At 33.5% G+C, this 13,314-nt stretch overlaps 1 pseudogene; it reads left to right on the top strand.

Annotated features, from left to right (window-relative positions):
* Nucleotides 1–9,933: 9,933 nt before the first annotated feature.
* On the top strand, nt 9,934–10,604 carry LOC149176665 (antifungal protein ginkbilobin-like protein pseudogene; annotated as a pseudogene).
* The last annotated feature ends 2,710 nt before the right edge of the window (nt 10,605–13,314 follow it).

The following is a 13,314-nucleotide window of genomic DNA, read 5'->3' as shown; positions in this document are numbered from 1 at the left end:
ATGATAACTTCTGCGTACTAATTTTTTTGAGATCAAATGACTTTGTAATATGGGAATAATTACCTTATATAATATCTTCATCATAAAAGTAACTCTTTACAATTCTTGAAATTTGACCCAACCCCAATGTACTTGAACGTGATGCTTTATTATTTTCCTATTCCAACACTTAGCTTGTGCATTTCCTTTTCTCGTACATCGATTGCAATATTATTCCTTCTGCACTTGATTTGATTTGTTGCATTGGTACCTATAGATGATCCACCTGTTATTAATTTCTTTTCTTTCACTAACTTGATCGCTTCGTTATTTATTTAACCTTCATAATTGAGACCTTCTTTCTCTGTCTTACATGTATTTGAATAGATTTCATGATATCTTGAACATTTATGCCTAAATGTCTCCCATCAAAACACATTTTGTACAAAATCTTGAAAACAATTACTTGTATGTGTTTCCAAAAGATCATATTTCATCATATTCACTAACATATTCATATTTATAAATATCACCATGATCATCGCTTTGTGCCTCATAAGATGAGATAAGAACATCAACATTGCTATCTTCATTCAAGTGTGTCACAGTAAATATTAATATTCTAAATCAAGCCACTTGTATCACAAATTTTATCACCATACTTCCTACTATTTTAACTATATTTCTTAATTTTCAATTTCTAACAACACCTTTCCATTTTCTAATAACTCTTATGGCAAGGACTGTTTGAATTTATCACTTTGATCTCGAATTTTGTAAAGATCAACTACCCATTGCTTCATTGGTTCCAACTTTTCCTCTAATATGTTGATTCGTTGTGCACTGAGACCAATAAATTCGTGATAACGTTTATTATCTCATGATCTCAAATATGCTACATTTACCATTAAGGAATCATTTGCTTTTTTAATATTTCTATTTATTACAAGCTTCATCAACATTTTGTTGTACTAGGTCAATTTCATATTAGCATTTTGAAGTATTTTTTCCTCCATTTTCCATTTGAAAAGAATTCTCACCTTTTATGAATAATCACAACAGATAAGGTGATGTATTAATATTCACTAAAGGTCTCTTTCCTTCTAGCAGTAAATTTTTGTTTATATCTTCATAATTGTTTATTTCATAGTTGGACCTACTGAAATGCTTCACACCTTGTCCTTGTTGAGAACTATTCAAAGAAAATGAATGTTGTGGCACCTCATGCTATTTTAGCTATATCAACTTAGTGCAACATTGTGGCTTAAATATACTTAGAGAATCATGCCTTAAAGAGATCCTCTTTTGTAGATTTTAGGCTAGATTCTTTTTTCTAGAGAATGAACAATTTTGGTGGTTGATTAACTAATCTTGGTTCTATCAGAACCTGTTTCTCTCTTTTTTTTAAAGTCAGTAGAGAAGCATTATGTTACTATATAAGCATAGAGTACATCATACCCAGTTGGTCTTTCATATTGAAAACCATACTAGATACAGTAAAAGATAGTCTTGACTACACATTTAACCAGACATGCCATACAGATTTTTTTGTCTCTGGTATCCCTTATATATATTTTGTAAATTATAAATTCCTTCGGTGTATCTTTGCACCTATAGGGGCAATTACTAGTTATTACTTTTCTCAATTTTAATAATGTGAAATGTATCATAAAATAATTTTGATGCCTATAGGTGTTTAATTGATATGGTTAAGCTAGTTTAATGTTTATGAATTATTTATATAGTTATATTAATTATTCTTCTTTATTTTGTTTTATAAATGGATCTCTTCATTCATAAGAAAAACTTTCATATAGCTTGAATTACCAAAGGAGGAGTAAAATGTAGGAGATTTCTTAAACTAGAAAGCTTTCTACCAATAAAAAACAATCTGAAAATGAATATGATAATGAGAACTACATAGAATATTCCTTGAGGATTCAACATTTCAATAGGAAAATTCATGTGACACCTGTATGACTTCCCCCGATGTCACCAATTTTTACCCTACAGGATATGTGTGTGTGTGTGTGTGAAAAAACAGTAAATATCTATCTTAATTTTGGATATAACAAAATTTAAGTTGAATCAAATTTATCTGCGTGCAAACATTTTTCTCAAATTTCCACTCAAAATGAGATTTATATCTTATAAAATTATCTCTCCACACTTTATAAATCACAAATAATATAAATCTATGTTTTTAATATAATTTAACTTATTTATATACATAAATAAGATATAGTTGATATTAAATATTTCACTTGATTATCTAATTAAGTAAAATATAGTTAATACTTGTAAATTTGGATAATTATTTGGAAGCAAACTCTCACTACATCATTAAATGTTTATGAATCCATTGGTTTTCCAATTGGATAGATGGTTGTTAAGAGAGAATATCTTACACTAGATGGAAATCCAAGAAATAACGATAGTTATGTGTTCATGGATTATAGGCAAGGTGCAATGGGATATCACTCTACACACTTAATCATTGGTACAAACATGCAACTGCAAGACCTTTGTTGAAGGAGCTCCCACAAGGTACAATACTTCCTACCTCATTTTGACCACATGAGACTGGTGGAAACTATTTCCAATAGAGCTTATCTAGATTACTTACATGAATTTGATCAAGTAGCTACAAGAGAGGTATCATGACATGTTCAGCCTTATATAAACTATATTTAGGTATGTGGATTGTTATTCTATTAATTTCCATGCATATATGACGCAAATGAGCATTTGTTTTTTATTGTTACATGTGACTAATATTATTTTAATGCATGGGGACACCACCATTGAATTGTTTGTTTATTTTATTCAAAATGTTATGTCTCTAGTTTGAATTTTCATGTATGTATGTTTTAAATTTATATATTCATGGTATACTGATCTCCAAACATAATTAATTTAAAGGGCACACTTCTCCAAGCATGTACTAGATCTGAAAATCACCTTTTACAATAATTTATATAATACAAATATATGTTTATTATGTTAAAGTTTCATATTAGATCACTTAATAATTTAAATTCTATGTTATATCAAATTAACATGAACAAGAAATCGTGAAATTTACTTAATCATGAAGATAGTGCAAGATGAAAAATCAAAATTGCAATCACACAATTTTGGAAGGTAATACAGATATTGAATAAATGAAATAAATATGACTAAATTTATCACAAAATTGTTACAATCCCCGCATCTCCAAACTCTAGCATAGCAAAATCATGAAATGGCTACCCACCACAAAAGATTCACAACAAGGTAGCATTAAAATAATAAGGAAATTATTCCATACAAGTCAAACAACCTACAAGCATGATCATCATTGGGATTAACACCATTCCTCTATTATTTTGCTCTCTCTAACAAGCTAGCAATTGGTAGCTTAATCTTCCATGATTTACTAACCATGTGTCTTCATGCAAGACAATTCTCCTACTTCATCATCTTTTTGTATTAGAAGGTTTGTATCTTTTGGTATTGATATAGTATTTTCAGCTTCTCCTCTATCTCTCCAACTTTGGGAAGGTTAGAAACATAATGTAGTGCATTTTTCTTCTACTTTTGAATATTTTACGTTTTATTTTGATTCCTTAATTGAATTAGCATTGGCCTTTCATGTGCTAACATACTTTGCTTTTTATCTTAATGAGCAGATGTATAACGATATGTCATTTTGGTTCTTCCATATAGGATGTAGCGAATGCTGGAGGTCAGATTATTTGCTTAAATAACAGGTTGTTTCTCTATACTTAAACTTTTATTGTACTATGTCATCCATGATTTCCAGATATTGGTGAATTTCTACTTCCATGGACTATTGTTCTAGGTAGAACCACCTAGGATCACTTCCCATCAGCCAAAACATAGAGCCTGACCCCAAGAGTGTTGAGAGAAATTGAACTTGAGACCTCTCAATAGCAGAAATCCTTAAGTATAGGGACTTGACAAGTTGAGCCAATCCTTGGGCATATACTTAAAATTTCACTCAATTTAGTAAGATGCTCATTTCTCAAAGGTTTTCCTCAATGAATTCATTTTTCCCATTTGTTTTTCCTTTTAATAGTGACCTTTTATAACAATGTGAGATAATGACAGCCAAGTGTTTTTGAAAGAGCTATTTATGCCACACTATTCAACTGAAGGTTATTTAGAGGAAATTGACTTCTGATTAATGGGAATGACACATCATGACATCGATTTGTTGGAGAATGTACAAAGCTTGTCATTTAATTGTAATGTAAATTACAATAAGGTAAAATGTACCAAGTCCACAACAAATACTTAAACCCCAAAAGATTACTGGTAGCGTACAAATATCAAATATGCTATAAATTGGAAAATTTCTAAGCTCGTTGACACTGTATAAGGTCTTAAGAAACAATTCAATGAGACACATTGTGCCAAGGCATCTCAACATTCGAGAACAATTTTCAAGTTCTAAATCAAGATTCCAATCTGCAAAATTTTAAGTGAAACTTCGTGTAGTTATGGTGAGTTCCTTTGTTGATGTTCAAGTACATCAGGGTATATCTTAGATCCTTTGCATGCTAAGGAGCGGCTTAGATTTTCATATGTCACAAAATCCCCTTTCACTTAGTTCAATATGCAAATCTGGAAAGGTCTTTTCTCCCTTTTCAATTTGTTGCAAAACCTGCCTCGAGTCGTCTTTTTCATCTATCCAAGACTTGACACATAAGTTGAGCACATTAGCAAGATCCCAAATCTCATTCACATCCTCAAGTTGCCACCTATGTATCCATATTAGAGTTGTAGGTGATGATACTAAGTAAATGAATGCTTCCCTTACCTCTATTGAGATTATTGAAAGAAACAAATTGCAGGACACTATCGTATGGTGATGTATTGACCTATGTCATATGCTACGACCAACGTGACCAAGATCCAATTATTGGTCCCATTCCCATCTTCGTCATAGATTAATAGATTTTTAAATAATGAATTTATATGCATAATATATGAATACTAGGGGTGTCACAAACTTGCTAATATTAGTTGTTGCATAGTTTTAGTATTGTGATTGAGTGTAAACTTTTGACAAGTATTCGAGTGTTAATTGTTAATTTGTCACAGATGTGCTAATGTTACGTGTTGCATAGTTTTAGTATAGTGACTGAGTGTCACAAGCATAGATTTTGGTTGCATGAATATCTTCCATCTTAGCTTTATGCACCAATACTTATTATAACAATACAACAAAAGAATGTAAGAAGAATGGAATTCAACCACTCATGTGCACAAGATTAGTAGTCACAATAATTGATATTCCCTTCCTTTTTCTTCCTCTTCCCAAGATTTTGTGCACCGCATAATTTAGAGAATGTGAAAATATGGAAGAAAAAGTGTTTGTATTCTTTTAGCTAGATTATTTATACTTCTCCCTAGGATTCTAAAGGATTTGATTTGTTGTTGTTTGTATCCATTTTCATGTTCTTCTCTTGCAATATTTTATTCAATTAATGAAATTTGGAATTGACTTGCTATCGAATATTGACACACCAAGGATAAATTTAGTGTGCCTTCAAAAGAGAAAATAAATACCCAAGTTAGAAGATTATACATTTATTTTGAAGTCCAATGTTTGCATTCATTAGAATTTAGCCCTGCTCCTCATCGAACTCCGCCTTCATCATAATTGAATATGATTCTTAATTGGATTCAACTTTCATAGGAAGTCTACATCCTAAAGACTCCAACCATGACTTGAGGGATAAACCTGGATAGTTAGTCGTCTGTGATGAGGAAAGTGCATAAGAGTTATGGAATAGAAAATTAGTCTACCTTTAGAAGAGAAAATAAATAGAAAAGTATTCAATAGAAGTGTGACTTATTCACAGTTGGACTCATGCTCAACTCCTACAGGTGGTCATGTTGGAATTAACTGAACAAGATCAGGGATACATTTTGGAAGACATTTTTTTACTTCTCATCAGGGGCTACTTTCATAGAATGTTTTCAGCTTGAAGACTCTGACCATGAGTCACATAAAATTGAATGATTAGCCAATATATGATGAGGAGTACAAAATACCAATCACGAGGAAAAAGCATAAGAGTTAACACAAGATAGACTCAATCTACCATTAGTAGAGAAAATAAGTAGAGAAGTATTAAATAGAAGTACCTCATGAAGTATGACTTGTTCAATTACAAATTCAAGCATTAATAAGCTATAAAGTATCTCCAATACATCTATTGCAGCTGTCTTCATGTTCTTCTGATATATACACACTTTCTTCACTAGGTCTTTTCAAAACCAGAAATTGTTTTAAGAAGCTCTTCTCATGAGTAATTATAGAGCATCTTGGTAGTGTACTTGTCATTATTTGTAGCAAAGGAAAACTCTTCTGAATATGAAACCTACCAAAGAAATTTCCTTCTTATCACATTTTGAAACATTCATGCAAGCCACCTTGAAACTATTGAGTGAGAGGGTTAAACTTAATGCCTCTAGTCTTACTGTGTGGTTTGTAATCCAAACTTGGTATGATAAATCTCCATATAATAAAATTATGGTGTTCAAAACACTATTAAAATGATGCTAAAAGTAAGACGTAAGACAAGTACTAACTTTAAAACATCTACTTTCTATTGAGACTTTTTTATGAGAGACCAAACTTTCCAGAACTATGAGAGAAGGAGCTTGTCTACCGGCCCATGAAGAGAAACTTTCCTTAGTGAGCTTGTCTACCAGCCCATGAAGAGAAAATTAATTGAAACTATATAATGTCTTAAGAAACAATTCAATGAGACACATTATGCGAAGGCATATCAACATTCGAGAACAATTTTGAAGTTCTAAATCAAGATTCCAATCTGCAAAATTTCAAGTGACACTTCATGCAGTTATGGTCAGTTCCTTTGTTGATGTTCAAGTAAATCAGGGTATTTCTTAGATCCTTTGTATGCTAAGGAGGGGCTTACATTTTCATATCTCAGAAAATCCCCTTTCACTTAGTTCAATATGCAAATATGCCAACGTGTTTTCTCCCTTTTCAATTTGTTGCAAAACCCACCTATCTATGTGAGGAGTACAAAAGACCAATCGCTAGGAAAATGCATAAGAGTTAACATAAGATGTACTCAATCTACCTTCAGTAGAGAAAATAAGCAGAGAGGTATTAAATAGAAGTACCTCATGAAGTATGCCTTGTTCAATTACAAATTCAATCATTAATCAACTATAAATTATCTCCAATACATCTATGGTAGCATTCTCTATGTTCTTCTGATATATACACGCTTTCCTCAATAGGTCTTTTCAAAACTAGAAATTGTTCTAAGTAGCTCTTCTCATGAGTGAATATAGATCATCTTGGCAGTGTAAGTTTCATTATTTGCAGCAAAGGAAAACTCTTCTCAATAGGGAACGTACAAAATAAATTTGCTTGTTACCAAATTTTGAAACTTTCATGCAAGCCACTTTCAAACTATTGAGTGAAAGGGTTAAACTTAATGCCCCTCGTCTTACTGTGTGGTTCTATAATCCAAACTTGGTATGATAAATCTCCCTATATAATACAATTATGGTGTTCAAAACACTATTAACATGATGCTAAAAGTAAGACAATTACTAACTTTAAAACATTTACTTTCTATTGAGACTTTTTGATGAGAGACCAAACTTTCCAGAACTATGAGAGAAGGAGCTTGTCTACGCGCCCATGGAGCGAAACTTTGCTCAGTGAGTTTGTAGCAGAAAATCCTTTAAATACATTAAGCTTCTTCATGGATAGATGCAGAGACCCACAAGACTTGAGCTCCAACGTTTACATCATAGGAAAATTATGCACTATGACCTTTACTAGCTTTGGACAGTTCACTATCGCCGAGATTTCATGCTCAACCCTAGTGAAATCCATACACTTGAGATTGGTTGCATAAATCTTCACATTTCTCATCCTTGTATAGTTTTGAATTGTCAAATTTTCAAGAAGAGGGAATTTTTATACAAGGTGCTAAAGTATATTATCATTTGTATAGATGAATGACAAAGAATAAGTTACAAGGCATCTAAAACCATTGAAGTAGAGATGCATCCATGTGAAAAAAAACACTGGAGCTTCAATGATGTTAGGGATTTGTAAGAAAAAAGGGAAGTTGGAATATCCGTGAAACTTCAAGTCAAAATATTGCTAAGGGAGATTTGTTTCACTCTTTTTGAAGATGTGGACTAAACCCATTTATGAAAAACAAAATTGCCAATTTTTGCTTTGTCAATATCACCCATGGAAACTGAAATTTCAAAAATTACAAGTTGAGTGGAGAAAACGAACAAAAAATTATTAATAACCCATTTTCTTTCTCATTCATGTGCAAAATAAAAATTTGAGATGGGGTAATAAAGCGGAGAGGTATTGCCTCTCGTTGATAACACGGTACAACTAGTTGCATATCTTAAAGAAAGTTTTGAGAGGTAGCAATCGCCGCTCAGGTGAGTCTAAGTCTCAGGCCAATGCCAATCAATGGGGAGGCACAAATTGATTTAAGGTTTTTATTTGTTTAGGGTAATATTATATGCTCTGCTCTAAGCACATAATCCACACTGGTTACTGTAGGTTACTCTCATTTTTCTCTAGACAGATATGTTTAATAATTTTGATGGGATTTTTTTATAAGTCATTAAATCAAATTGGGTGCCATTCAAAACTGATGCGTACCTTACATCTCAAGAAGAAAATAGTACTTTTCAAGTAGAAAATATTTTCTTCGCAAGCATATTTGTTCACATCACTGCAGTTTATCAATTGCACTTCAAAAGAAACTCTCACCAAAATTCTTTCGATATAAGTTTCAGCAAATTGAATTGAGAAGAAAGAGAAAAGAGGGACATCATCAAGGTATAAAGGGCCATGAATAAACCTCATCAAATACATGTACAAATACATCGTGTTCAGAAAATGAGGATGGACAAATGTTTGCTAGAGTTTGAATTGGGGGAACAATGTAAATGGATGGGAATGACACCTAAGAGAGATATATTAATTGCAAGAAAACTTGAATCCAAAATAAAGTTGACATATACAAATAGGGTGTGGATAGATTCCAATCATTCAATTAGGAAAACACTTCAAACACAAGTGTTGATAGTGCAAAGACATATGGTTGTTTAAAGAAAAGACCAAATCAAGATCTTCTAGTGAATAATTGATAAGGATAGAGGTTTTTGCTATCTCTAGAGTGCATTCTTTGGCAAATACACAAAAAAACAAAAACGAGAGAACCTCATATTGTGGATACTCGTGTCATGTCAATGATACAATTCGTGAGACACCTTCTTTAACTAAGATGCAAAATTCTACTTACATCTTTTGGCAACATTTGGTGACAATTTCACTCTCATCATGGATGTCATTATGAAAGAAATAACCTATTTTCTTCATCTTAAGCAAGGCATTAATAAAATATTTTAATTAGTTTCCATTTATTTTATATATTATATAAAATATATCTATATAGATTAACTTCATAATTATTAATAGTTTTTTTTTTTTTTTTATGACATCTCATATATACTTCGGGCTATCAAATAATGTAAGGAACGAATTACAACTCTCTCTTATTATATAGAACTCTCCTCTCCTATAGTCTAAATCCCTACCAACCAACCACTTAATTTTTTAATAATTATGAAAAACCGATCTCAAAATAGGACGCCTATCCCCGGTTAGTTTTATTATAGACCCACATGGACTGCCCCCACATGGAGTGCGCCACACATGAGGGGGGAAACGGTCTTAGTCAGGAGAGGCGGCTAAACCTAGTCGTGCATTCCCTTATACTAACCACGTGCGTCCCGGTCCACCGGTGTCCAGCACACACAGATGTTATCTATAATGCTACCCACAGCCATCCCCACCAAGCCTATAAATGGAGGCTGCAACCACACATTGACAAGCATCGCAAGAGGCAGCATTAATAGAGGTTATATATCATTCCACCTGCCATTTCCATTTCATTTCCCGTTGTCGGAGTAGAGTTTATACATATATCATTCCACCCAGCCAGCCATGTCGATGAGGTACTCATTTGCGCCTTTTGCATTGGCAGTAATGGTAGTAGCTGCACTGGTTGTGGGCAGTGCTGTAGGCACGCCCAACACAAACTTCGTATCATCTGCGTGTAACACGCAGAAGATCCCAAGCGGAAGTTCATTTTATAGTACTCTCGGATCCCTCCTCGTAGATCTAGAGGGAAACACTGCCTTCAGCGGTTACGACTACAAAGCATCGCGAGCAGGTTCACCCACCGCCTATGGGCGTGGGGTTTGCAATCAGGGAATCTCTCAGTCTGATTGCACCGCCTGCCTTCAAAACCTTGGCGGCCGCATCTGGAACATTTGCGGTAACGCCATCGGTGCTAGAGTTCAGCTAACCGACTGTTTCATCCGCTACGAGCAGTACAGCTTCTAGTTTAGTTATATATTCAAAGTCTTCTCCCCAACTGCACCTCACTGCACTGCGCAATACGCATCTCCTATCTCCTCTCTTTATGTTTATTTCTCTCTCATGTTGTGCTATTCTCACCCGTCACTATCTAAATCCTTCATATAATATAATATAATAAAACGATCGTGCAGTCTCGCATTTTAGTTTCCGGTGTCGCCCCCAATAATTTCATTCATTTTCACGATGTCACGGCTTTTGTTTTCAACTATGTTCCACGAACAGTTACGTTAACATCGAATTGAAATGTTATATTCCAATGTACTTTTTAGCTTCGGTATTATTAAATTCATTATGTACTAACATTATGGCTGGAGCTAACTAGCCATAAATTGGGTATTTAATGTCTTCAGAGCAGCACGCCACTTAGCCCGATAACACGGGAGCGAGCAAATATTATTTAATGCCAAATTTGCCCGCTCGTGTTATCTAAGTCGCTTGCTGCTTTGAAGACATTAAATACCCAATATATGGCTGGTTAGCCCTTTCCCTAACATTATTGGTCCAATGATATACCCATATTTTAAGCTGAATCAAATTTATTTTCAAAACAACTGTTTTATTTTATTATTTAAAATTATGAAGATAAAATCTTCCATTTCCATTTATTGCTACTAAAATAACACTAACACATATAATATCACTAACATATTATTGGTCCAGTGGTATTTTTTTTAGACGTTTTCGATGGGCAACGCAAAGATCGTGGAAGTTTAGTTATGATTATTTTAAGAATTGGTAAAGTTACTGATCTGTTTTGGACACTTTTCGTTCAATTTAAGTTTACTGAAATAACATACGGCAATCCTTTACCCAAAGCCCAACTTGTAAACTGCAACTAATTGGAAAATGCAGCTAGTTGGAAAATGCTGAACACAGAGGGTCGGTATGGATGATGTCAGTGTGATATTATCATCAGATTAGCTTCTAATCAAAAATCAAAGCTTAAAGATATTTATTTGGCTGGTTTAAGAATTGGTAAAGTTACTGATCTGTTTTGGACACTTTTCGTTCAATTTAAGTTTACTGAAATAACATGCGGCAATCCTTTACCCAAAGCCCAACTTGTAAACTGCACCTAATTGGAAAATGCAGCTAGTTGGAAAATGCTGAACACAGAGGGTTGGTATGGATGATGTCAGTGTGATATTATCATCAGATTAGCTTCTAATCAAAAATCAAAGCTTACAGATATTTATTTGGCTGGTTTATGGGTGTAACCTAGTTTAATGTTTATGAATTATTTATATAGTAATATTAATCTTTTTTTTTATTTTGTTGGATAAATGAATCTCTTCATTCATAAGAATTATGATATTGATAACAATATAGAAGACTCCTTGAGGTTTCAAGGGGAAAATGCATGATGACTTTCCTAGGGCTTTTTGGAATTTGACAACTAATTGTAAATATGTGTAAAATTGTATTTACTGCCAAGTTGGTTTTATAACTTATATTCCTATAAAATGATGAATGCTAGAACTATTGTAATAAGGAGAATCATTTAGTTTAATAGAAAATCCAATCCCTTGCCTCGTCTATGTCTCCTTGGAACCCTGTCAAGATTTTACCATGTAAAAATCTTGTGTTTTTTACCTGTGTCCTACATTAAGTTTCATTCAGTTTCATTTATATAATTCTTAGTTCTTGGTTAATTAAGTGTTTGGACAAAAATTAGTATCAGAGCATTGAGTTGTGTTGAGGAGATGGCGTGTATATTGGGAGCCTGAGCCCTCGAAGAGCATAAGAAAAGGTGAAAGCATTGCAGCTTGGTTATTTCTGCGTGAAGAAGGGGAGACGCTGCATAAAGGAGAAAGTGTTTGGTCGAAATATGTTGAAAGACGCATTACACCAGAGCCCATGTATGTTGAAAGACGTTGCCATTTCACCACCCAACAGAGCAGATTACACCATAGCCCATGTTCCACCATTTTTTTGTTGAAGAGGGGTTGTCGCCGAATGTAAGGGAGAAAACCACACAGAGGTCGACTAATCTGATTATCGAGCCTGCCGTTTTTTTAGAGGCTGCCACTGAAAAAATCAGAGGTCCGGTGCAAAAGGTTTGTATTAGAAGGTTTGTATCTTTTGGTATTGATATAGTATTTTCTTCTATAGGTTTGTATAGGTTAGAAACATAATGTAGTGCATTTTTCTTCTACTTTTGAATATTTTACGTTGTATATTGATTCCTTAATTGAATTAGCATTGGCCTTTCACGTGCTAACATACTTTTCTTTTTATCTTAATGAGCAGATGTATAACGATATGTCATTTTGGTTCTTCCATATAGGATGTAGCGAATGCTAGAGGTCAGATTATTTGCTTAAATAACAGGTTGTTGCTCTATACTTAAACTTTTATTGTACTATGTCATCCATGATTTCCAGATATTGGTGAATTTCTACATCCATGGACTATTATTCTAGGTAGAACCACCTGGGATCACTTCCCATAAGCCCAAACATAGAGCCTGACCGCAAGAGTGTTGAGAGAAATTGAACTTGAGACCTCTCAATAGCAGAAATGCTTAAGTATAGGGACTTGACGAGTTGAGCCAATCCTTGGGCATATACTTAAAATTTCACTCAATGTAGTAAAGATGTTCATTTCTAAAAGTTTTCCTCAATGAATTCATTTTTCCCATTTTTTTTCCTTTTAATAGTGACCTTTCATAGCAATGTGAGATAATGACAGCCAAGTGTTTTTGAAAGAGCTATTTATGCCACACTATTCAACTAGAGGTTATTTAGAGGAAATTGACTTCTGATTAATGGGCATGAAACATCATGACATAGATTTGTTGGAGAATGTACAAAGCTTGTCATTTAATTGTAATGTAAATTACAATAAGGTAA

This window comes from Pinus tabuliformis, chromosome 4_1 (assembly GCF_031772625.1).
Source record: "Pinus tabuliformis cultivar Carrire ecotype Pingquan chromosome 4_1, CPIR1, whole genome shotgun sequence".
NCBI classification, from domain to species: Eukaryota; Viridiplantae; Streptophyta; class Pinopsida; order Pinales; family Pinaceae; genus Pinus; species Pinus tabuliformis.
The sequence above is the reverse complement of the archived record's forward strand: the minus strand, read 5'-3'. Positions and strand labels throughout refer to the sequence as shown.